The sequence below is a fragment of the Saccostrea cucullata genome, unplaced genomic scaffold, assembly GCF_032062105.1.
Source record: "Saccostrea cucullata isolate Sc308-1 unplaced genomic scaffold, CSIRO_AGI_Scuc_v1 ctg9357, whole genome shotgun sequence".
NCBI lineage: Eukaryota > Metazoa > Mollusca > Bivalvia > Ostreida > Ostreidae > Saccostrea > Saccostrea cuccullata.
In genome coordinates, this window is record NW_026935246.1 from 25,881 (window position 1) to 51,210 (window position 25,330).

The 25,330-nt window shown below is 33.4% G+C and overlaps 3 long non-coding RNA genes across 13 annotated transcripts; all 3 read left to right on the forward strand.

The window, feature by feature from the left end:
• The first annotated feature begins 5,890 nt into the window (after positions 1-5,890).
• Positions 5,891-12,393, forward strand: LOC134242309 (uncharacterized). Of its 7 annotated transcripts, none has more exons than XR_009986828.1 (7): positions 5,892-6,907; positions 7,489-7,635; positions 7,703-7,805; positions 9,196-9,343; positions 9,920-10,066; positions 11,637-11,784; positions 12,361-12,393. It is a non-coding gene; the product is annotated as an uncharacterized LOC134242309 (long non-coding RNA). The 7 variants fall into 7 exon arrangements; XR_009986829.1 differs by lacking the exon at positions 7,703-7,805 and adding an exon at positions 10,134-10,236; XR_009986826.1 differs by lacking the exon at positions 7,703-7,805 and having other exon boundaries at positions 5,896-6,339; positions 6,760-6,907.
• Positions 12,394-14,971: 2,578 nt separating this feature from the next.
• On the forward strand, positions 14,972-19,858 carry LOC134242311 (uncharacterized). The gene is made up of 5 exons (XR_009986832.1): positions 14,972-15,126; positions 16,515-16,662; positions 17,238-17,384; positions 18,961-19,108; positions 19,816-19,858. It is a non-coding gene; the product is annotated as an uncharacterized LOC134242311 (long non-coding RNA).
• Positions 19,859-20,259: 401 nt separating this feature from the next.
• LOC134242312 (uncharacterized) lies at positions 20,260-25,098 on the forward strand. 5 transcript variants are annotated; one of them, XR_009986834.1, is made up of 5 exons: positions 20,260-20,360; positions 21,764-21,911; positions 22,488-22,634; positions 24,199-24,346; positions 24,923-25,098. It is a non-coding gene; the product is annotated as an uncharacterized LOC134242312 (long non-coding RNA). The 5 variants fall into 5 exon arrangements; XR_009986836.1 differs by having other exon boundaries at positions 20,287-20,360; positions 21,790-21,911; XR_009986835.1 differs by lacking the exon at positions 20,260-20,360 and adding an exon at positions 21,008-21,342.
• The last annotated feature ends 232 nt before the right edge of the window (positions 25,099-25,330 follow it).

Below are 25,330 nucleotides of genomic sequence, written 5' to 3' on the forward strand. Positions count from 1 at the left end.
GAGGGCATGGCCCTTCATTTGAACAAACTTGAATGCCCTTTACATAAGGATAGTTTGTGGTAAGTTTAGTTGAAATTGGCCCAGTGGTTCCTGAGGAGAAGATGAAAATGTGAAAAGTTTAGGACGACGACAACAACGCCGACAGACAACGGACAAATTTTGATCAGAAAAGCTCACTTGAGCCTTCGGCTCAGGAGAGCTAAAAACTCAAATGCAAGAACACGGAATGTGGAAGTGACCTCTAGATCCGAATAAAGAGAAGAAAAAAATCTTTGTGCTGCTTCACTAAATATAAAAATTGTAAAAAAAAATAAATAAATAAATAAATAAATTTTACGAGGAAACGCAAAAAAGAGAACAATCAGAAAAATCAAACATGAGGCCATCCTTAAAAAATCGTTTGTTTGGAATTGCCGCCTGATGGGTTTCAGACACAGGAGGGAGGGAAATTCGACATTTATTTATTTAAATTGAAGATAAATTTTAAATTTTTGATAATAATGTCAGTAAACAGTCAATACATTTTCTGATTTGTAAAAAAAGTATCTATACAATCAACTAAAAACCTAATTTTACATAGATCTGACACTATATGTCAGTGTTTTGTATGGTGTATGTGATATAATTATGTAATGGGCCAAAAAAATTGATTAAATAAAAAAATCTCCCTACTTTTGGTCAATAAAATATTTTCAGGAGGGGGCATTTCAATGAGGCGGGAGGCAATTCCAAACAAACTATAATTTTATTTTGGCCTGAGGCTGTTTTTTTTTTTTTTTTTTTTTTTTTTGCCGTTTTGCTTTTCCTTATAAAATTCACCTGGCTTGGAATTTTGTAAATTTTTCTTTGTTAAAGCACGAAGACGGACGAAAACGGATAGCAATAGGTCACCTGAGTGACTCAGTTGACCTTAAAAGTTTATATAGTTTTGAAGAACAAGGGTAACCAACCAATGCAAACTACGTAGACACCTCATATGTAATAATGCAATTATATATTTAATAATTTTATTTTATGCTAATTAAATTGGTAATCAATGGATTTTTTTACAGTGTTGAATTAAAGAGGCATGACAGTTTGCTTGAAATACATGTACATTGTATGTATGTCAAATACTTTTTTATGGTACATGTAAGTAATAACAACTACATGTACCATGGTTTTATAATATAATATTTTAATACATTTAACCACAAGCCCGATGTCTTCTATATTGAGTTCACTTTGAAATACATACTAGTGGAAAAATGAAAAATGTTTCAGTTGTAAGTCTGTTCGTTCAATAGGATTGTTTTATCACGTAATCACAGACTGCATTGAAATGATGAAAAATTTTAAAGTAACGGTAACGGAAGTGATATGAAACCAGGGGAGGTAATAACTGATACACAGATCTAGCAGCCATAATGTTTGTTTACACGAGGTAAGATCGAGCTACTGTTTAAAGTTAAAAGTACATTTATTAAATCTGGAATTTCCCATGAATCCCAAGAACTGGAAATGAGGGGATTGTATGGATACAGATGATTCAGCTGGTTGTCAAGGGGGTGTGTTCCCATACCAAACCAGGTAATTAAGAAAAAATTTGCGTTCCTTTTTTGAAATCAACCAATGAGTGATTAGAATACAAACAAAATTAAATTACTGATGTATGCAGATGATACTGTTTTTATATCTGACTCAGCTGAGGGTTTTTAAAGAATGTTGGATGCATTATATACATACACCACGGAGTGGAATCTAACTGTCAATGTTGAAAAAACAAAAATATTAATTTTTTGCAATAGTCGTAAAATAATTGAAAATGAACGTTGGATATACAACGGTTGCAATGTTGAAGTTGTTAATCAGTTTTACTATCTAGGAATGTTTAATTATAATGGAAAATTTACTGAAACACAGAAAAAAATTTCATGTCAAGGTAAACAAGAGACCCATGGGCCACATCGCTCACCTGAGTAACTTGGGTGATGCAGTTCTTACCAGATTCCCCCTCTTGCTATACCTATCATGCCCCACTACCCCCTTCCCTTTTTTGATTTAAAAACTTTAGAATCTACACTACCCCAGAATGCTTCCATATAAGATTCAGCTTTCCTGGCCCAGTGGTTCTTAAGAATAAGATTTTTAAAGATTTGTTCTTTATATTTCTCTGTAAAATTTGGGTTCCCTATTGTGGCCCCGCCCTGCCCCCGGGGGTCATGATTTTAACAATTTAATATCTACACTACCCCAGGATGCTTCCATATAAGTTTCAGCTTTCCTGGCCCAGTGGTTCTTGAGAAGAAGATTTTTAAGTATTTGTTCTATATATTTCTATGTAAAATTTGGATTTCCTATTGTGGCCCCGCCCAACCCTTTGGGTCATGATTTTAACAATTTAATATCTACACTACCCAAGGATGCTTCCACTTAAGTTTCAGCTTTCCTGGCCCGGTCGGTTCTTGAGAAGAGAAGATTTTTCCTATATATTTCTATGTAAAAATTGGATTCCCTATTGTTGCCCACCCTACCCCCGGGGGACATGATTTAAACAATTTAATATCTACACTACCCAAGGATGCTTCCACATAAGTTTCAGCTTTCCTGGCCCGGTGGTTCTTGAGAAGAAGATTTTTTAGTGACCCCACCCTTTTTTTGTCTTTTCTTGATTATCTCCCTTTGTAAGGGGACTTGGCCCTTCATTTTAACAATTTTAACTCCCCTTCACCCAAGGATGCTTTGTTAAAATTGGCCCATTGGTTCTTGAGAACAAGTCGAAAATGTGAAAAGTTTACAGACGGACAGACAGACAGACAGGCGGACGGACGACGAACGAAACTTGATCAGAAAAGCTCACTTGAGCCTTCGGCTCAGGTTAGCTAAAAAGCTATGTTTGGTATAAATAGTAAAATCAGGGATTTGCATTTTAATGTAGAAACAGTATTCGATACTTATATTAACAGTGTTATGAGTAATGGAGCTGAAGTATGGGGACTTCACAAGGGTTAAGACATAGAAATTGTTCACTTAAATTATTGTAAAAGAGTTTTAAAGGTCAGACAAAGCACCAGTAATGATGCAGTTTATTGTGAATCAGGTACATGTAGATTTCCACTTATACTTGAAAGAAAAAAGAAAATTTTGAAATACTGGGTGAAATTAAAAAAACAGTGATAATTGTATATTACAAGCATGTTGTATGAATGGATTGGAAACATTAAGAAGGAATTACAAAGACTTGTTTTTAACTGACATGTATAATAGTAATTGTATTGATTATAATACTCTGAACATTATATTTCAAAGAATGTATGACTGTTATAAACAAGAAATTATGGCAAGAATTTGTAATTCACCTAAATATTCTTTATTTCAACATTTAGTGGATAATGTTGCATTAAAGACTTATTTCAGAAAATCAATACATTCAAAGTACAGAATACCTATCAGTCGTTTAAGGCTATCACCTCATGATTTAAGAATAGAGAGGGGAAGGTATAGTAACATAGAAAGAAAAGATAGAAAATGTGAAATATGCATGTCAGGTGAGATAGAGGACGAATTTCATTTTGTATTAAAATGTCTTCGATATGAAGAGCTTAGAATGAAATATATCAAAAGAACTAAGAACTATGTAACCTGGGTAAATTTTTGTATTTTTCTTACCAATTCAGAAATGATGTACTAAATAATAATTAAATGATTTTGTTATGTAATTAACACACGTATATTGTGTAGCCTGTACAAATCTTATGTATGTATGTATGTATGTATGTATGTATGTATATTGTATACCTATGAGATGCAATGTCTCCGGTTCAAATAAAACACTACAATAAACTAGACAGTTACATGTACTCCAAGAAGTTTACAATAAAGATACTTTTTGAAGAGAATAATGAAGAGAAAAAATAGTTATGCATTTAATTGTTGACAGGTTCAACTCTTATTTTCAGGGGATATATTTTTTATTATTATTTGATTATGTGAATCGTTCTGAAAACACATGAGGACAGCAAAAAATCATTCCCTTAGCAATAAGTTAGTATTCATTTCTCGATTCATAGCTGAACTAATATGAGATTTTTTCCATGTATGACTTTTAGTTTAATTGTACTATTACCATTGATAAGCCTCAACTTCTAGTTTTCAGTAGAAAGTATGTCGGAAAGGAAAATGTGTTTCAATTTTGATTTTAAGAGATATATATTTTTATGAATATCTATCTACAGAACTTAAATCTTTTATTTCACCTGTCCAAATAGCTGATCATTAAATGTTGGGATTGAATGACGATCTCAGACAAGAATTTCTCTTTCCGTTTTAAAGCGTAATCTTTTATCAATATATAAATATTTAGAAACCTTTATCTCGAATGTTTACAACATGTATTTTAATGTTATGATACGATACGTTTGGTGAATTTAAACGCATTCCACCCCACCCCCAACCCCGGGACTTATTCATTTCCCCGCAATACTATGTTTCGATTCAACACTGACATCATTGTCGTGTGTTTAGGAAGAAAAGGCATTTTCAGTGGAACCGAGGCGTCTACGTTCATAGGCTTTCTGACTAACATTTTTAACCAAATAATACGAGCGAAAAGAGTTTGACACAAGACGTACGACTGTCAACTATAATATGAAGAAAACCTTGGCAGAACCTTTATCAGAAAAGACGTCAAATTTCCCAGATGTCACTTAAACCAGACTGAACTTTCCAATTATCATTCAATTATATTGATATTGTCTTTCTGTTTACTGAAACTCATCATTTTAATTGCGTATTTCATAGTTTCTTAACAATTGGTTGTTTTACACAAGATCGACAATTGGAAACTGAACAATGTCAAGGCCGACATCTAGATCCTGTAGAAAACAACAAGTTGTGTGCTGTTAATAAATTCTTAAAGGAATAACTGACTTGTGTACTTATACCGGTTATGCATGGAACAAAAAAAAACAAAGGAGTTGGGTGAACATGACGAGTGATAAGCCCATAGCGCAACAAACATTAAGGTGAAAAATTAAATCTCAATTATACCAAAAATTTCCTTAATATTTCACGTAACATAACAGTATACTTTAATTTACGTAAAATCTCTTCAACTTGCACAAATCTCATAAATATTGAAGATATTTGCCTATGATATATTATACACACACGAAAAAGGACAAAACGAGTCATATTTTCACACTTTAAGTTTAACAATATTTTTCAATATGAGTGGGTCTTCTCTCCATTTTTTTTTAAAGTTAATTCTAAACGTTTGCATTCAAACATACATATTTTTGTTTCCAAAATTATGGAGCAAAGACCCACTTTACCTTAAAAATATATTTTTATATTACCTGATTGGCTGAAATGAGGTATGTAATGTTTTTCATTTTAAAGTAAAAATATTAATATTTGAAATAAATGATGGAATGTAGGAATATTACAGAGAATATAGAAATACCAGGGGAGATTGTAGGAGTGGGGGTTGATTTTTTTTGCAGAGCGTTATTTACTGCCGATACCTATAAGTTTTAAAGAACTGCAATTTTGACCTATAAACGCCATGGGACCCTATATTTTTTCCGGGATTTTTTATAAGCGCTTGGATTAAAGTTTCAAACGATGCCAAGGAATTATCTGAAATTAAATTAGTATAGTAGTGAGAGGACAAAATGTTTGTATAGAGTTCTATGGGAAAATAATTGGTACTCTTTTCCCTATAGAGACCCAAATTTTTAAAATGTTAAGTGAATTTAAAGTCATGAAAAGTGATTTTTTGCTCTTAATCCGAATATTGATGACACACTGAGAGGTAAATAGCAAAAAAAATGGAATTGTTTTTCATGTGTTGAGATTTTGGAGGAATTCTGTTCTCGGTAGGGGGGGGGGGGGGGGGGGGGGGGGGTAGTGAGTAGAATGTAGATATTAGTATAGCGTGGTGCATTTGATATTGTCCGAGGAGGGGAGTAAGTTAATAAAGTGCATCAGATTGCTCTTATGATGAATATTTATGTGTAAGTAAGTTTGTATAAATATATGCATGTACATTAATATTATATGTATTTACATGTGTGTATTTATGTGTTGTGTTCTATATATATGTACATGTATGGCATTGTAGGGGCTGTGACCTGGTGTTCATTTCATTTCATTTCTTTAACGGTTGCATACGGTATCTTTTCAAATAGTTCTGGTGAACCTAAAAAGGGCATTCTATAGTGGTCATGTCAAAGTTGCACACTTTTCTCTCTTGACATCTTATGGCTGGTAGTGCGTGTGATTCTCTGGATTGCTTTACTTGGACTGCAGGGTACTGAATTTGTAGTGAAGTTGTTTCTTTGGTGTAGCTACACTTAGGTCTGTATTTTTCCTTTCTTGCTGCTTGTTTTTTCATCAGCGTAGCCCTCGGCAACTCATTTTTTACTGCTTTCCAGTTTTTGTAATTAGAGTTACTTCCCTTAGACTTACAAACCAGGCATGTAGAATTTCAACATCATAAAATCTTTATTGTAGAGAACCTAGACTTCTGATTTTTTCCAGGAATTATTGGAATGACTTAAAAATGCATGTATAAGATTAGGCCTTTTTGTATTTACATGTAATTACATGTAATATTGTGTAACATGTACCCCACCCTTTGGGGGTACATTTTTAAAACAATAAACAATGTAGAAGGTGTGTAATTTTTTTATTTTCTAGAAAACCTGAAAAATATTGCTGTTAAATAAATGCTTAAGATGTGATTTGACTAATTTTTCTGATTTATTTTGTTTTTAGCACTGTAGAGGACTTTCATCTTTCAGCTTCCTCGGCCCCGGGAGAGTTGGGTACCTGCTCAGCGGGGGCATTTTCTCTATACAAGAAGAAGACGGAGACTCGCTACCCACCCGATATATTTTGTCGGACAGTTTTCTGTACATAGCAGGTAAATTTTCCACTTTTTAACTTTCCAGCCTCTTATTATGTTGTGCATTTTGGGGTTTAAAGTCAAAATTATTGCTTTCTTATTTCTTATTTTTGAAAAATTGATCTAAATTCCCCTTTTCTATGCATAAAACTCCATCCTGTAGATTAAGATTGTACTGTATAAGACTGTAGATACTGAACTTTCATTTATTATCAAAAGGATTGATTTTCTCTCATTTAAATTTATTGTAAACAAATATAATAGGGGGCACCTGCTATTTCTCTAAGTGTCTTTCACTGGGGGGTGGTGATACTTTTTTGCACATACTTAAGCAACATGAGGGGTTAGATAAGAATCAATTAGTATATCAGAGTCTCAAATAATTTACTTTTCATAAGCATAAAAAAAATTCTGAATTAGTCTTTTTAAAGCCTTTCAATTTTGCTTAATTAGCTATATTTTATCAAATTTTGGAGCCTTTTTTAAATTCTGGGTAGAATCCACCCTTATGAAAAAAATGACACAAATGTGACTTTATATCATTTTATTGACAATAAAAAACAAAATCATGCAATTTATAAATGTTTTATTCATTACAGTCACAACTGTATCCAGGTCACATCAAAGGAATGACAGTTTCTCACTCCCTGGAATTCTACTTAATGGAGGGAGGTGTCATTAATTAAGATTGTCACAGCTTCCAAGACACTGAAGTGACAGGCCTAAAATTTTATACATATTCATTGGTAAGTATAAAGTCTTTGAAAATTACAAAATTGACTAATTCTGGGAGAGGTAAATATGTAAGTATAGGAATGAGAGTACCAAATCCCCGGATGAGCACATGGCGTTGTTTGTGGCACAATGTAGAGTCGAGTACTGAATAGGTCGGCATTACCTGATTGGCTGAAATGAGGTATGTAATGTTTTTCATTTTAAAGTAAAAATATTAATATTTGAAATAAATGATGGAATGTAAGAATATTACAGAGAATATAGAAATACCAGGGGAGATTGTAGGAGTGGGGGTTGATTTTTTTTGCAGAGCGTTATTTACTGCCGATACCTATAAGTTTTAAAGAACTGCAATTTTGACCTATAAACGCCATGGGACCCTATATTTTTTCCGGGATTTTTTATAAGCGCTTGGATTAAAGTTTCAAACGATGCCAAGGAATTATCTGAAATTAAATTAGTATAGTAGTGAGAGGACAAAATGTTTGTATAGAGTTCTATGGGAAAATAATTGGTACTCTTTTCCCTATAGAGACCCAAATTTTTAAAATGTTAAGTGAATTTAAAGTCATGAAAAGTGATTTTTTGCTCTTAATCCGAATATTGATGACACACTGAGAGGTAAATAGCAAAAAAAATGGAATTGTTTTTCATGTGTTGAGATTTTGGAGGAATTCTGTTCTCGGTAGGGGGGGGGGGGTAGTGAGTAGAATGTAGATATTAGTATAGCGTGGTACATTTGATATTGTCCGAGGAGGAGAGTAAGTTAATAAAGTGCATCAGATTGCTCTTATGATGAATATTTATGTGTAAGTAAGTTTGTATAAATATATGCATGTACATTAATATTATATGTATTTATGTGTGTGTATTATGTGTTGTGTTCTATATATATGTACATGTATGGCATTGTAGGGGCTGTGACCTGGTGTTCATTTCATTTCATTTCTTTAACGGTTGCATACGGTATCTTTTCAAATAGTTCTGGTGAACCTAAAAAGGGCATTCTATAGTGGTCATGTCAAAGTTGCACACTTTTCTCTCTTGACATCTTATGGCTGGTAGTGCGTGTGATTCTCTGGATTGCTTTACTTGGACTGCAGGGTACTGAATTTGTAGTGAAGTTGTTTCTTTGGTGTAGCTACACTTAGGTCTGTATTTTTCCTTTCTTGCTGCTTGTTTTTTCATCAGCGTAGCCCTCGGCAACTCATTTTTTACTGCTTTCCAGTTTTTGTAATTAGAGTTACTTCCCTTAGACTTACAAACCAGGCATGTAGAATTTCAACATCATAAAATCTTTATTGTAGAGAACCTAGACTTCTGATTTTTTCCAGGAATTATTGGAATGACTTAAAAATGCATGTATAAGATTAGGCCTTTTTGTATTTACATGTAATTACATGTAATATTGTGTAACATGTACCCCACCCTTTGGGGGTACATTTTTAAAACAATAAACAATGTAGAAGGTGTGTAATTTTTTTATTTTCTAGAAAACCTGAAAAATATTGCTGTTAAATAAATGCTTAAGATGTGATTTGACTAATTTTTCTGATTTATTTTGTTTTTAGCACTGTAGAGGACTTTCATCTTTCAGCTTCCTCGGCCCCGGGAGAGTTGGGTACCTGCTCAGCGGGGGCATTTTCTCTATACAAGAAGAAGACGGAGACTCGCTACCCACCCGATATATTTTGTCGGACAGTTTTCTGTACATAGCAGGTAAATTTTCCACTTTTTAACTTTCCAGCCTCTTATTATGTTGTGCATTTTGGGGTTTAAAGTCAAAATTATTGCATTTCTTATTTTTGAAAAATTGATCTAAATTCCCCTTTTCTATGCATAAAACTCCATCCTGTAGATTAAGATTGTACTGTATAAGACTGTAGATACTGAACTTTCATTTATTATCAAAAGGATTGATTTTCTCTCATTTAAATTTATTGTAAACAAATATAATAGGGGGCACCTGCTATTTCTCTAAGTGTCTTTCACTGGGGGGTGGTGATACTTTTTTGCACATACTTAAGCAACATGAGGGGTTAGATAAGAATCAATTAGTATATCAGAGTCTCAAATAATTTACTTTTCATAAGCATAAAAAAAATTCTGAATTAGTCTTTTTAAAGCCTTTCAATTTTGCTTAATTAGCTATATTTTATCAAATTTTGGAGCCTTTTTTAAATTCTGGGTAGAATCCACCCTTATGAAAAAAAATGACACAAATGTGACTTTATATCATTTTATTGACAATAAAAAACAAAATCATGCAATTTATAAATGTTTTATTCATTACAGTCACAACTGTATCCAGGTCACATCAAAGGAATGACAGTTTCTCACTCCCTGGAATTCTACTTAATGGAGGGAGGTGTCATTAATTAAGATTGTCACAGCTTCCAAGACACTGAAGTGACAGGCCTAAAATTTTATACATATTCATTGGTAAGTATAAAGTCTTTGAAAATTACAAAATTGACTAATTCTGGGAGAGGTAAATATGTAAGTATAGGAATGAGAGTACCAAATCCCCGGATGAGCACATGGCGTTGTTTGTGGCACAATGTAGAGTCGAGTACTGAATAGGTCGGCATTACCTGATTGGCTGAAATGAGGTATGTAATGTTTTTCATTTTAAAGTAAAAATATTAATATTTGAAATAAATGATGGAATGTAGGAATATTACAGAGAATATAGAAATACCAGGGGAGATTGTAGGAGTGGGGGTTGATTTTTTTTGCAGAGCGTTATTTACTGCCGAAACCTATAAGTTTTAAAGAACTGCAATTTTGACCTATAAACGCCATGGGACCCTATATTTTTTCCGGGATTTTTTATAAGCGCTTGGATTAAAGTTTCAAACGATGCCAAGGAATTATCTGAAATTAAATTAGTATAGTAGTGAGAGGACAAAATGTTTGTATAGAGTTCTATGGGAAAATAATTGGTACTCTTTTCCCTATAGAGACCCAAATTTTTAAAATGTTAAGTGAATTTAAAGTCATGAAAAGTGATTTTTTGCTCTTAATCCGAATATTGATGACACACTGAGAGGTAAATAGCAAAAAAAATGGAATTGTTTTTCATGTGTTGAGATTTTGGAGGAATTCTGTTCTCGGTAAGGGGGGGGGGGGGGGGGGGGTAGTGAGTAGAATGTAGATATTAGTATAGCGTGGTGCATTTGATATTGTCCGAGGAGGGGAGTAAGTGAATAAAGTGCATCAGATTGCTCTTATGATGAATATTTATGTGTAAGTAAGTTTGTATAAATATATGCATGTACATTAATATTATATGTATTTACATGTGTGTATTTATGTGTTGTGTTCTATATATATGTACATGTATGGCATTGTAGGGGCGTGACCTGGTGTTCATTTCATTTCATTTCTTTAACGGTTGCATACGGTATCTTTTCAAATAGTTCTGGTGAACCTAAAAAGGGCATTCTATAGTGGTCATGTCAAAGTTGCACACTTTTCTCTCTTGACATCTTATGGCTGGTAGTGCGTGTGATTCTCTGGATTGCTTTACTTGGACTGCAGGGTACTGAATTTGTAGTGAAGTTGTTTCTTTGGTGTAGCTACACTTAGGTCTGTATTTTTCCTTTCTTGCTGCTTGTTTTTTTCATCAGCGTAGCCCTCGGCAACTCATTTTTTACTGCTTTCCAGTTTTTGTAATTAGAGTTACTTCCCTTAGACTTACAAACCAGGCATGTAGAATTTCAACATCATAAAATCTTTATTGTAGAGAACCTAGACTACTGATTTTTTCCAGGAATTATTGGAATGACTTAAAAATGCATGTATAAGATTAGGCCTTTTTGTATTTACATGTAATTACATGTAATATTGTGTAACATGTACCCCACCCTTTGGGGGTACATTTTTAAAACAATAAACAATGTAGAAGGTGTGTAATTTTTTTATTTTCTAGAAAACCTGAAAAATATTGCTGTTAAATAAATGCTTAAGATGTGATTTGACTAATTTTTCTGATTTATTTTGTTTTTAGCACTGTAGAGGACTTTCATCTTTCAGCTTCCTCGGCCCCGGGAGAGTTGGGTACCTGCTCAGCGGGGGCATTTTCTCTATACAAGAAGAAGACGGAGACTCGCTACCCACCCGATATATTTTGTCGGACAGTTTTCTGTACATAGCAGGTAAATTTTCCACTTTTTAACTTTCCAGCCTCTTATTATGTTGTGCATTTTGGGGTTTAAAGTCAAAATTATTGCATTTCTTATTTTTGAAAAATTGATCTAAATTCCCCTTTTCTATGCATAAAACTCCATCCTGTAGATTAAGATTGTACTGTATAAGACTGTAGATACTGAACTTTCATTTATTATCAAAAGGATTGATTTTCTCTCATTTAAATTTATTGTAAACAAATATAATAGGGGGCACCTGCTATTTCTCTAAGTGTCTTTCACTGGGGGGTGGTGATACTTTTTTGCACATACTTAAGCAACATGAGGGGTTAGATAAGAATCAATTAGTATATCAGAGTCTCAAATAATTTACTTTTCATAAGCATAAAAAAAATTCTGAATTAGTCTTTTTAAAGCCTTTCAATTTTGCTTAATTAGCTATATTTTATCAAATTTTGGAGCCTTTTTTAAATTCTGGGTAGAATCCACCCTTATGAAAAAAAATGACACAAATGTGACTTTATATCATTTTATTGACAATAAAAAACAAAATCATGCAATTTATAAATGTTTTATTCATTACAGTCACAACTGTATCCAGGTCACATCAAAGGAAAGGAATGACAGTTTCTCACTCCCTGGAATTCTACTTAATGGAGGGAGGTGTCATTAATTAAGATTGTCACAGCTTCCAAGACACTGAAGTGACAGGCCTAAAATTTTATACATATTCATTGGTAAGTATAAAGTCTTTGAAAATTACAAAATTGACTAATTCTGGGAGAGGTAAATATGTAAGTATAGGAATGAGAGTACCAAATCCCCGGATGAGCACATGGCGTTGTTTGTGGCACAATGTAGAGTCGAGTACTGAATAGGTCGGCATTACCTGATTGGCTGAAATGAGGTATGTAATGTTTTTCATTTTAAAGTAAAAATATTAATATTTGAAATAAATGATGGAATGTAGGAATATTACAGAGAATATAGAAATACCAGGGGAGATTGTAGGAGTGGGGGTTGATTTTTTTTGCAGAGCGTTATTTACTGCTGATACCTATAAGTTTTAAAGAACTGCAATTTTGACCTATAAACGCCATGGGACCCTATATTTTTCCCGGGATTTTTTATAAGCGCTTGGATTAAAGTTTCAAACGATGCCAAGGAATTATCTGAAATTAAATTAGTATAGTAGTGAGAGGACAAAATGTTTGTATAGAGTTCTATGGGAAAATAATTGGTACTCTTTTCCCTATAGAGACCCAAATTTTTAAAATGTTAAGTGAATTTAAAGTCATGAAAAGTGATTTTTTGCTCTTAATCCGAATATTGATGACACACTGAGAGGTAAATAGCAAAAAAAATGGAATTGTTTTTCATGTGTTGAGATTTTGGAGGAATTCTGTTCTCGGTAAGGGGGGGGGGGGGGGCGGGGGGGGTAGTGAGTAGAATGTAGATATTAGTATAGCGTGGTACATTTGATATTGTCCGAGGAGGAGAGTAAGTTAATAAAGTGCATCAGATTGCTCTTATGATGAATATTTATGTGTAAGTAAGTTTGTATAAATATATGCATGTACATTAATATTATATGTATTTACATGTGTGTATTTATGTGTGTTCTATATATATGTACATGTATGGCATTGTAGGGGCTGTGACCTGGTGTTCATTTCATTTCATTTCTTTAACGGTTGCATACGGTATCTTTTCAAATAGTTCTGGTGAACCTAAAAAGGGCATTCTATAGTGGTCATGTCAAAGTTGCACACTTTTCTCTCTTGACATCTTATGGCTGGTAGTGCGTGTGATTCTCTGGATTGCTTTACTTGGACTGCAGGGTACTGAATTTGTAGTGAAGTTGTTTCTTTGGTGTAGCTACACTTAGGTCTGTATTTTTCCTTTCTTGCTGCTTGTTTTTTTCATCAGCGTAGCCCTCGGCAACTCATTTTTTACTGCTTTCCAGTTTTTGTAATTAGAGTTACTTCCCTTAGACTTACAAACCAGGCATGTAGAATTTCAACATCATAAAATCTTTATTGTAGAGAACCTAGACTTCTGATTTTTTCCAGGAATTATTGGAATGACTTAAAAATGCATGTATAAGATTAGACCTTTTTGTATTTACATGTAATTACATGTAATATTGTGTAACATGTACCCCACCCTTTGGGGGTACATTTTTAAAACAATAAACAATGTAGAAGGTGTGTAATTTTTTTATTTTCTAGAAAACCTGAAAAATATTGCTGTTAAATAAATGCTTAAGATGTGATTTGACTAATTTTTCTGATTTATTTTGTTTTTAGCACTGTAGAGGACTTTCATCTTTCAGCTTCCTCGGCCCCGGGAGAGTTGGGTACCTGCTCAGCGGGGGCATTTTCTCTATACAAGAAGAAGACGGAGACTCGCTACCCACCCGATATATTTTGTCGGACAGTTTTCTGTACATAGCAGGTAAATTTTCCACTTTTTAACTTTCCAGCCTCTTATTATGTTGTGCATTTTGGGGTTTAAAGTCAAAATTATTGCATTTCTTATTTTTGAAAAATTGATCTAAATTCCCCTTTTCTATGCATAAAACTCCATCCTGTAGATTAAGATTGTACTGTATAAGACTGTAGATACTGAACTTTCATTTATTATCAAAAGGATTGATTTTCTCTCATTTAAATTTATTGTAAACAAATATAATAGGGGGCACCTGCTATTTCTCTAAGTGTCTTTCACTGGGGGGTGGTGATACTTTTTTGCACATACTTAAGCAACATGAGGGGTTAGATAAGAATCAATTAGTATATCAGAGTCTCAAATAATTTACTTTTCATAAGCATAAAAAAAAATTCTGAATTAGTCTTTTTAAAGCCTTTCAATTTTGCTTAATTAGCTATATTTTATCAAATTTTGGAGCCTTTTTTAAATTCTGGGTAGAATCCACCCTTATGAAAAAAAATGACACAAATGTGACTTTATATCATTTTATTGACAATAAAAAACAAAATCATGCAATTTATAAATGTTTTATTCATTACAGTCACAACTGTATCCAGGTCACATCAAAGGAATGACAGTTTCTCACTCCCTGGAATTCTACTTAATGGAGGGAGGTGTCATTAAATAAGATTGTCACAGCTTCCAAGACACTGAAGTGACAGGCCTAAAATTTTATACATATTCATTGGTAAGTATAAAGTCTTTGAAAATTACAAAATTGACTAATTCTGGGAGAGGTAAATATGTAAGTATAGGAATGAGAGTACCAAATCCCCGGATGAGCACATGGCGTTGTTTGTGGCACAATGTAGAGTCGAGTACTGAATAGGTCGGCATTACCTGATTGGCTGAAATGAGGTATGTAATGTTTTTCATTTTAAAGTAAAAATATTAATATTTGAAATAAATGATGGAATGTAGGAATATTACAGAGAATATAGAAATACCAGGGGAGATTGTAGGAGTGGGGGTTGATTTTTTTTGCAGAGCGTTATTTACTGCCGAAACCTATAAGTTTTAAAGAACTGCAATTTTGACCTATAAACGCCATGGGACCCTATATTTTTTCCGGGATTTTTTATAAGCGCTTGGATTAAAGTTTCAAACGATGCCAAGGAATTATCTGAAATTAAATTAGTATAGTAGTGAGAGGACAAAATGTTTGTATAGAGTTCTATGGGAAAATAATTGGTACTCTTTTCCCTATAGAGACCCAAATTTTTAAAATGTTAAGTGAATTTAAAGTCATGAAAAGTGATTTTTTGCTCTTAATCCGAATATTGATGACACACTGAGAGGTAAATAGCAAAAAAAATGGAATTGTTTTTCACGTGTTGAGATTTTGGAGGAATTCTGTTCTGGGTAGGGGGGGGGGGGTAGTGAGTAGAATGTAGAAATTAGTATAGCGTGGTGCATTTGATATTGTCCGAGGAGGGGAGTAAGTTAATAAAGTGCATCAGATTGCTCTTATGATGAATATTTATGTGTAAGTAAGTTTGTATAAATATATGCATGTACATTAATATTATATGTATTTACATGTGTGTATTTATGTGTTGTGTTCTATATATATGTACATGTATGGCATTGTAGGGGCTGTGACCTGGTGTTCATTTCATTTCATTTCTTTAACGGTTGCATACGGTATCTTTTCAAATAGTTCTGGTGAACCTAAAAAGGGCATTCTATAGTGGTCATGTCAAAGTTGCACACTTTTCTCTCTTGACATCTTATGGCTGGTAGTGCGTGTGATTCTCTGGATTGCTTTACTTGGACTGCAGGGTACTGAATTTGTAGTGAAGTTGTTTCTTTGGTGTAGCTACACTTAGGTCTGTATTTTTCCTTTCTTGCTGCTTGTTTTTTTCATCAGCGTAGCCCTCGGCAACTCATTTTTTACTGCTTTCCAGTTTTTGTAATTAGAGTTACTTCCCTTAGACTTACAAACCAGGCATGTAGAATTTCAACATCATAAAATCTTTATTGTAGAGAACCTAGACTTCTGATTTTTTCCAGGAATTATTGGAATGACTTAAAAATGCATGTATAAGATTAGGCCTTTTTGTATTTACATGTAATTACATGTAATATTGTGTAACATGTACCCCACCCTTTGGACATTTTTAAAACAATAAACAATGTAGAAGGTGTGTAATTTTTTTATTTTCTAGAAAACCTGAAAAATATTGCTGTTAAATAAATGCTTAAGATGTGATTTGACTAATTTTTCTGATTTATTTTGTTTTTAGCACTGTAGAGGACTTTCATCTTTCAGCTTCCTCGGCCCCGGGAGAGTTGGGTACCTGCTCAGCGGGGGCATTTTCTCTATACAAGAAGAAGACGGAGACTCGCTACCCACCCGATATATTTTGTCGGACAGTTTTCTGTACATAGCAGGTAAATTTTCCACTTTTTAACTTTCCAGCCTCTTATTATGTTGTGCATTTTGGGGTTTAAAGTCAAAATTATTGCATTTCTTATTTTTGAAAAATTGATCTAAATTCCCCTTTTCTATGCATAAAACTCCATCCTGTAGATTAAGATTGTACTGTATAAGACTGTAGATACTGAACTTTCATTTATTATCTAAAGGATTGATTTTCTCTCATTTAAATGTATTGTATACAAATATAATAGGGGGCACCTGCTATTTCTCTAAGTGTCTTTCACTGGGGGGTGGTGATACTTTTTTGCACATACTTAAGCAACATGAGGGGTTAGATAAGAATCAATTAGTATATCAGAGTCTCAAATAATTTACTTTTCATAAGCATAAAAAAAATTCTGAATTAGTCTTTTTAAAGCCTTTCAATTTTGCTTAATTAGCTATATTTTATCAAATTTTGGAGCCTTTTTTAAATTCTGGGTAGAATCCACCCTTATGAAAAAAATGACACAAATGTGACTTTATATCATTTTATTGACAATAAAAAACAAAATCATGCAATTTATAAATGTTTTATTCATTACAGTCACAACTGTATCCAGGTCACATCAAAGGAATGACAGTTTCTCACTCCCTGGAATTCTACTTAATGGAGGGAGGTGTCATTAATTAAGATTGTCACAGCTTCCAAGACACTGAAGTGACAGGCCTAAAATTTTATACATATTCATTGGTAAGTATAAAGTCTTTGAAAATTACAAAATTGACTAATTCTGGGAGAGGTAAATATGTAAGTATAGGAATGAGAGTACCAAATCCCCGGATGAGCACATGGCGTTGTTTGTGGCACAATGTAGAGTCGAGTACTGAATAGGTCGGCATTACCTGATTGGCTGAAATGAGGTATGTAATGTTTTTCATTTTAAAGTAAAAATATTAATATTTGAAATAAATGATGGAATGTAGGAATATTACAGAGAATATAGAAATACCAGGGGAGATTGTAGGAGTGGGGGTTGATTTTTTTTGCAGAGCGTTATTTACTGCCGATACCTATAAGTTTTAAAGAACTGCAATTTTGACCTATAAACGCCATGGGACCCTATATTTTTTCCGGGATTTTTTATAAGCGCTTGGATTAAAGTTTCAAACGATGCCAAGGAATTATCTGAAATTAAATTAGTATAGTAGTGAGAGGACAAAATGTTTGTATAGAGTTCTATGGGAAAATAATTGGTACTCTTTTCCCTATAGAGACCCAAATTTTTAAAATGTTAAGTGAATTTAAAGTCATGAAAAGTGATTTTTTGCTCTTAATCCGAATATTGATGACACACTGAGAGGTAAATAGCAAAAAAAATGGAATTGTTTTTCATGTGTTGAGATTTTGGAGGAATTCTGTTCTCGGTAAGGGGGAGGGGGGGGGGGCGGGGGGGGTAGTGAGTAGAATGTAGATATTAGTATAGCGTGGTGCATTTGATATTGTCCGAGGAGGGGAGTAAGTTAATAAAGTGCATCAGATTGCTCTTATGATGAATATTTATGTGTAAGTAAGTTTGTATAAATATATGCATGTACATTAATATTATATGTATTTACATGTGTGTATTTATGTGTTGTGTTCTATATATATGTACATGTATGGCATTGTAGGGGCTGTGACCTGGTGTTCATTTCATTTCATTTCTTTAACGGTTGCATACGGTATCTTTTCAAATAGTTCTGGTGAACCTAAAAAGGGCATTCTATAGTGGTCATGTCAAAGTTGCACACTTTTCTCTCTTGACATCTTATGGCTGGTAGTGCGTGTGATTCTCTGGATTGCTTTACTTGGACTGCAGGGTACTGAATTTGTAGTGAAGTTGTTTCTTTGGTGTAGCTACACTTAGGTCTGTATTTTTCCTTTCTTGCTGCTTGTTTTTTTCATCAGCGTAGCCCTCGGCAACTCATTTTTTACTGCTTTCCAGTTTTTGTAATTAGAGTTACTTCCCTTAGACTTACAAACCAGGCATGTAGAATTTCAACATCATAAAATCTTTATTGTAGAGAACCTAGACTTCTGATTTTTTCCAGGAATTATTGGAATGACTTAAAAATGCATGTATAAGATTAGGCCTTTTTGTATTTACATGTAATTACATGTAATATTGTGTAACATGTACCCCACCCTTTGGGGGTACATTTTTAAAACAATAAACAATGTAGAAGGTGTGTAATTTTTTTATTTTCTAGAAAACCTGAAAATATTGCTGTTAAATAAATGCTTAAGATGTGATTTGACTAATTTTTCTGATTTATTTTGTTTTTAGCACTGTAGAGGACTTTCATCTTTCAGCTTCCTCGGCCCCGGGAGAGTTGGGTACCTGCTCAGCGGGGGCATTTTCTCTATACAAGAAGAAGACGGAGACTCGCTACCCACCCGATATATTTTGTCGGACAGTTTTCTGTACATAGCAGGTAAATTTTCCACTTTTTAACTTTCCAGCCTCTTATTATGTTGTGCATTTTGGGGTTTAAAGTCAAAATTATTGCATTTCTTATTTTTGAAAAATTGATCTAAATTCCCCTTTTCTATGCATAAAACTCCATCCTGTAGATTAAGATTGTACTGTATAAGACTGTAGATACTGAACTTTCATTTATTATCAAAAGGATTGATTTTCTCTCATTTAAAATTTTTCTCAACATGAGGGGTTAGATCATAAGCATAAAAAAAATTCTGAATTTCTTTTTAAAGCCTTTCAATTTTGCTTAATTAGCTATATTGGAGCCTTTTTTAAATTCTGGGTCAAATATAAATAGGGGGCATAGGGGGCACCTGCTATTTCTCTAAGTGTCTTTCACTGGGGGGTGGTGATACTTTTTTGCACATACTTAAGCAACATGAGGGGTTAGATAAGAATCAATTAGTATATCAGAGTCTCAAATAATTTACAAATTTTTAAAATGTAAGTATTCATAAGCATAAAAAAAATTCTGAATTAGTCTTTTTAAAGCCTTTCAATTTTGCTTAATTAGCTATATTTTATCAAATTTTGGAGCCTTTTTTAAATTCTGGGTAGAATCCACCCTTATGAAAAAAATGACACAAATGTGACTTTATATCATTTAATTGACATTAAAAAACAAAATCATGCAATTTATAAATATTTTATTCATTACAGTCATAAATGTATCCAGGTCACATCAAAGGAATGACAGTTTCTCATTTTCTCCCTGGAATTCTAAATGGAGGGAGGTGTCATTAAACAAATATAATAGGGGGTGCTATTTCTCCAGACACTGAAGTAAGATTGTCACAGCTTCCAAGACACTGAAGTGACAGGCCATTTTATACATACATATTCATTGGTAAGTATAAAGTCTTTGAAAATTACAAAATTGACTAATTCTGGGAGAGGTAAATATGTAAGTATAGGAAAAAGAATACACAAATCCCCGGATGAGCACATGGCAATTTATTGTTTGTGGCACAATGTAGTCGAGTATCAAAGGTGACATTACCTGGATGAGGTGACAGGCCTAAAATTTTATACATATTCATGGTAAGTATAAAGTCTTTGAAAATTACAAAATTGACTAATTCTGGGAGAGGTAAATATGTAAGTATGAGAGTACCAAATCCCCGGATGAGCACATGGCGTTGTTTGTGGCACAATGTAGAGTCGAGTACTGAATAGGTCGGCATTACCTGATTGGCTGAAATGAGGTATGTAATGTTTTTCATTTTAAAGTAAAAATATTAATATTTGAAATAAATGATGGAATGTAGGAATATTACAGAGAATATAGAAATACCAGGGGAGATTGTAGGAGTGGGGGTGATTTTTTTTGCAGAGCGTTATTTACTGCCGAAACCTATAAGTTTTAAAGAACTGCAATTTTGACCTATAAACGCCATGGGACCCTATATTTTTTCCGGGATTTTTTATAAGCGCTTGGATTAAAGTTTCAAACGATGCCAAGGAATTATCTGAAATTAAATTAGTATAGTAGTGAGAGGACAAAATGTTTGTATAGAGTTCTATGGGAAAATAATTGGTACTCTTTTCCCTATAGAGACCCAAATTTTTAAAATGTTAAGTGAATTTAAAGTCATGAAAAGTGATTTTTTGCTCTTAATCCGAATATTGATGACACACTGAGAGGTAAATAGCAAAAAAAATGGAATTGTTTTTCATGTGTTGAGATTTTGGAGGAATTCTGTTCTCGGTAAGGGGGGGGGGGGGGGGGGGGGGGTAGTGAGTAGAATGTAGATATTAGTATAGCGTGGACCATTTGATATTGTCTGAGGAGGGGAGTAAGTTAATAAAGTGCATCAGATTGCTCTTATAATGAATATTTATGTGTAAGTAAGTTTGTATAAATATATGCATGTACATTAATATTATATGTATTTACATGTGTGTATTTATGTGTTGTGTTCTATATATATGTACATGTATGGCATTGTAGGGGCTGTGACCTGGTGTTCATTTCATTTCATTTCTTTAACGGTTGCATACGGTATCTTTTCAAATAGTTCTGGTGAACCTAAAAAGGGCATTCTATAGTGGTCATGTCAAAGTTGCACACTTTTCTCTCTTGACATCTTATGGCTGGTAGTGCGTGTGATTCTCTGGATTGCTTTACTTGGACTGCAGGGTACTGAATTTGTAGTGAAGTTGTTTCTTTGGTGTAGCTACACTTAGGTCTGTATTTTTCCTTTCTTGCTGCTTGTTTTTTTCATCAGCGTAGCCCTCGGCAACTCATTTTTTACTGCTTTCCAGTTTTTGTAATTAGAGTTACTTCCCTTAGACTTACAAACCAGGCATGTAGAATTTCAACATCATAAAATCTTTATTGTAGAGAACCTAGACTTCTGATTTTTTCCAGGAATTATTGGAATGACTTAAAAATGCATGTATAAGATTAGGCCTTTTTGTATTTACATGTAATTACATGTAATATTGTGTAACATGTACCCCACCCTTTGGGGGTACATTTTTAAAACAATAAACAATGTAGAAGGTGTGTAATTTTTTTATTTTCTAGAAAACCTGAAAAATATTGCTGTTAAATAAATGCTTAAGATGTGATTTGACTAATTTTTCTGATTTATTTTGTTTTTAGCACTGTAGAGGACTTTCATCTTTCAGCTTCCTCGGCCCCGGGAGAGTTGGGTACCTGCTCAGCGGGGGCATTTTCTCTATACAAGAAGAAGACGGAGACTCGCTACCCACCCGATATATTTTGTCGGACAGTTTTCTGTACATAGCAGGTAAATTTTCCACTTTTTAACTTTCCAGCCTCTTATTATGTTGTGCATTTTGGGGTTTAAAGTCAAAATTATTGCATTTCTTATTTTTGAAAAATTGATCTAAATTCCCCTTTTCTATGCATAAAACTCCATCCTGTAGATTAAGATTGTACTGTATAAGACTGTAGATACTGAACTTTCATTTATTATCAAAAGGATTGATTTTCTCTCATTTAAATTTATTGTAAACAAATATAATAGGGGGCACCTGCTATTTCTCTAAGTGTCTTTCACTGGGGGGTGGTGATACTTTTTTGCACATACTTAAGCAACATGAGGGGTTAGATAAGAATCAATTAGTATATCAGAGTCTCAAATAATTTACTTTTCATAAGCATAAAAAAAATTCTGAATTAGTCTTTTTAAAGCCTTTCAATTTTGCTTAATTAGCTATATTTTATCAAATTTTGGAGCCTTTTTTAAATTCTGGGTAGAATCCACCCTTATGAAAAAAAATGACACAAATGTGACTTTATATCATTTTATTGACAATAAAAAACAAAATCATGCAATTTATAAATGTTTTATTCATTACAGTCACAACTGTATCCAGGTCACATCAAAGGAATGACAGTTTCTCACTCCCTGGAATTCTACTTAATGGAGGGAGGTGTCATTAATTAAGATTGTCACAGCTTCCAAGACACTGAAGTGACAGGCCTAAAATTTTATACATATTCATTGGTAAGTATAAAGTCTTTGAAAATTACAAAATTGACTAATTCTGGGAGAGGTAAATATGTAAGTATAGGAATGAGAGTACCAAATCCCCGGATGAGCACATGGCGTTGTTTGTGGCACAATGTAGAGTCGAGTACTGAATAGGTCGGCATTACCTGATTGGCTGAAATGAGGTATGTAATGTTTTTCATTTTAAAGTAAAAATATTAATATTTGAAATAAATGATGGAATGTAGGAATATTACAGAGAATATAGAAATACCAGGGGAGATTGTAGGAGTGGGGGTTGATTTTTTTTGCAGAGCGTTATTTACTGCCGAAACCTATAAGTTTTAAAGAACTGCAATTTTGACCTATAAACGCCATGGGACCCTATATTTTTTCCGGGATTTTTTATAAGCGCTTGGATTAAAGTTTCAAACGATGCCAAGGAATTATCTGAAATTAAATTAGTATAGTAGTGAGAGGACAAAATGTTTGTATAGAGTTCTATGGGAAAATAATTGGTACTCTTTTCCCTATAGAGACCCAAATTTTTAAAATGTTAAGTGAATTTAAAGTCATGAAAAGTGATTTTTTGCTCTTAATCCGAATATTGATGACACACTGAGAGGTAAATAGCAAAAAAAATGGAATTGTTTTTCATGTGTTGAGATTTTGGAGGAATTCTGTTCTCGGTAAGGGGGGGGGGGGGTAGTGAGTAGAATGTAGAAATTAGTATAGCGTGGTGCATTTGATATTGTCCGAGGAGGGGAGGAAGTTAATAAAGTGCATCAGATTGCTCTTATGATGAATATTTATGTGTAAGTAAGTTTGTATAAATATATGCATGTACATTAATATTATATGTATTTACATGTGTGTATTTATGTGTTGTGTTCTATATATATGTACATGTATGGCATTGTAGGGGCTGTGACCTGGTGTTCATTTCATTTCATTTCTTTAACGGTTGCATACGGTATCTTTTCAAATAGTTCTGGTGAACCTAAAAAGGGCATTCTATAGTGGTCATGTCAAAGTTGCACACTTTTCTCTCTTGACATCTTATGGCTGGTAGTGCGTGTGATTCTCTGGATTGCTTTACTTGGACTGCAGGGTACTGAATTTGTAGTGAAGTTGTTTCTTTGGTGTAGCTACACTTAGGTCTGTATTTTTCCTTTCTTGCTGCTTGTTTTTTTCATCAGCGTAGCCCTCGGCAACTCATTTTTTACTGCTTTCCAGTTTTTGTAATTAGAGTTACTTCCCTTAGACTTACAAACCAGGCATGTAGAATTTCAACATCATAAAATCTTTATTGTAGAGAACCTAGACTTCTGATTTTTTCCAGGAATTATTGGAATGACTTAAAAATGCATGTATAAGATTAGGCCTTTTTGTATTTACATGTAATTACATGTAATATTGTGTAACATGTACCCCACCCTTTGGGGGTACATTTTTAAAACAATAAACAATGTAGAAGGTGTGTAATTTTTTTATTTTCTAGAAAACCTGAAAAATATTGCTGTTAAATAAATGCTTAAGATGTGATTTGACTAATTTTTCTGATTTATTTTGTTTTTAGCACTGTAGAGGACTTTCATCTTTCAGCTTCCTCGGCCCCGGGAGAGTTGGGTACCTGCTCAGCGGGGGCATTTTCTCTATACAAGAAGAAGACGGAGACTCGCTACCCACCCGATATATTTTGTCGGACAGTTTTCTGTACATAGCAGGTAAATTTTCCACTTTTTAACTTTCCAGCCTCTTATTATGTTGTGCATTTTGGGGTTTAAAGTCAAAATTATTGCATTTCTTATTTTTGAAAAATTGATCTAAATTCCCCTTTTCTATGCATAAAACTCCATCCTGTAGATTAAGATTGTACTGTATAAGACTGTAGATACTGAACTTTCATTTATTATCAAAAGGATTGATTTTCTCTCATTTAAATTTATTGTAAACAAATATAATAGGGGGCACCTGCTATTTCTCTAAGTGTCTTTCACTGGGGGGTGGTGATACTTTTTTGCACATACTTAAGCAACATGAGGGGTTAGATAAGAATCAATTAGTATATCAGAGTCTCAAATAATTTACTTTTCATAAGCATAAAAAAAATTCTGAATTAGTCTTTTTAAAGCCTTTCAATTTTGCTTAATTAGCTATATTTTATCAAATTTTGGAGCCTTTTTTAAATTCTGGGTAGAATCCACCCTTATGAAAAAAAATGACACAAATGTGACTTTATATCATTTTATTGACAATAAAAAACAAAATCATGCAATTTATAAATGTTTTATTCATTACAGTCACAACTGTATCCAGGTCACATCAAAGGAATGACAGTTTCTCACTCCCTGGAATTCTACTTAATGGAGGGAGGTGTCATTAATTAAGATTGTCACAGCTTCCAAGACACTGAAGTGACAGGCCTAAAATTTTATACATATTCATTGGTAAGTATAAAGTCTTTGAAAATTACAAAATTGACAAATTCTGGGAGAGGTAAATATGTAAGTATAGGAATGAGAGTACCAAATCCCCGGATGAGCACATGGCGTTGTTTGTGGCACAATGTAGAGTCGAGTACTGAATAGGTCGGCATTACCTGATTGGCTGAAATGAGGTATGTAATGTTTTTCATTTTAAAGTAAAAATATTAATATTTGAAATAAATGATGGAATGTAGGAATATTACAGAGAATATAGAAATACCA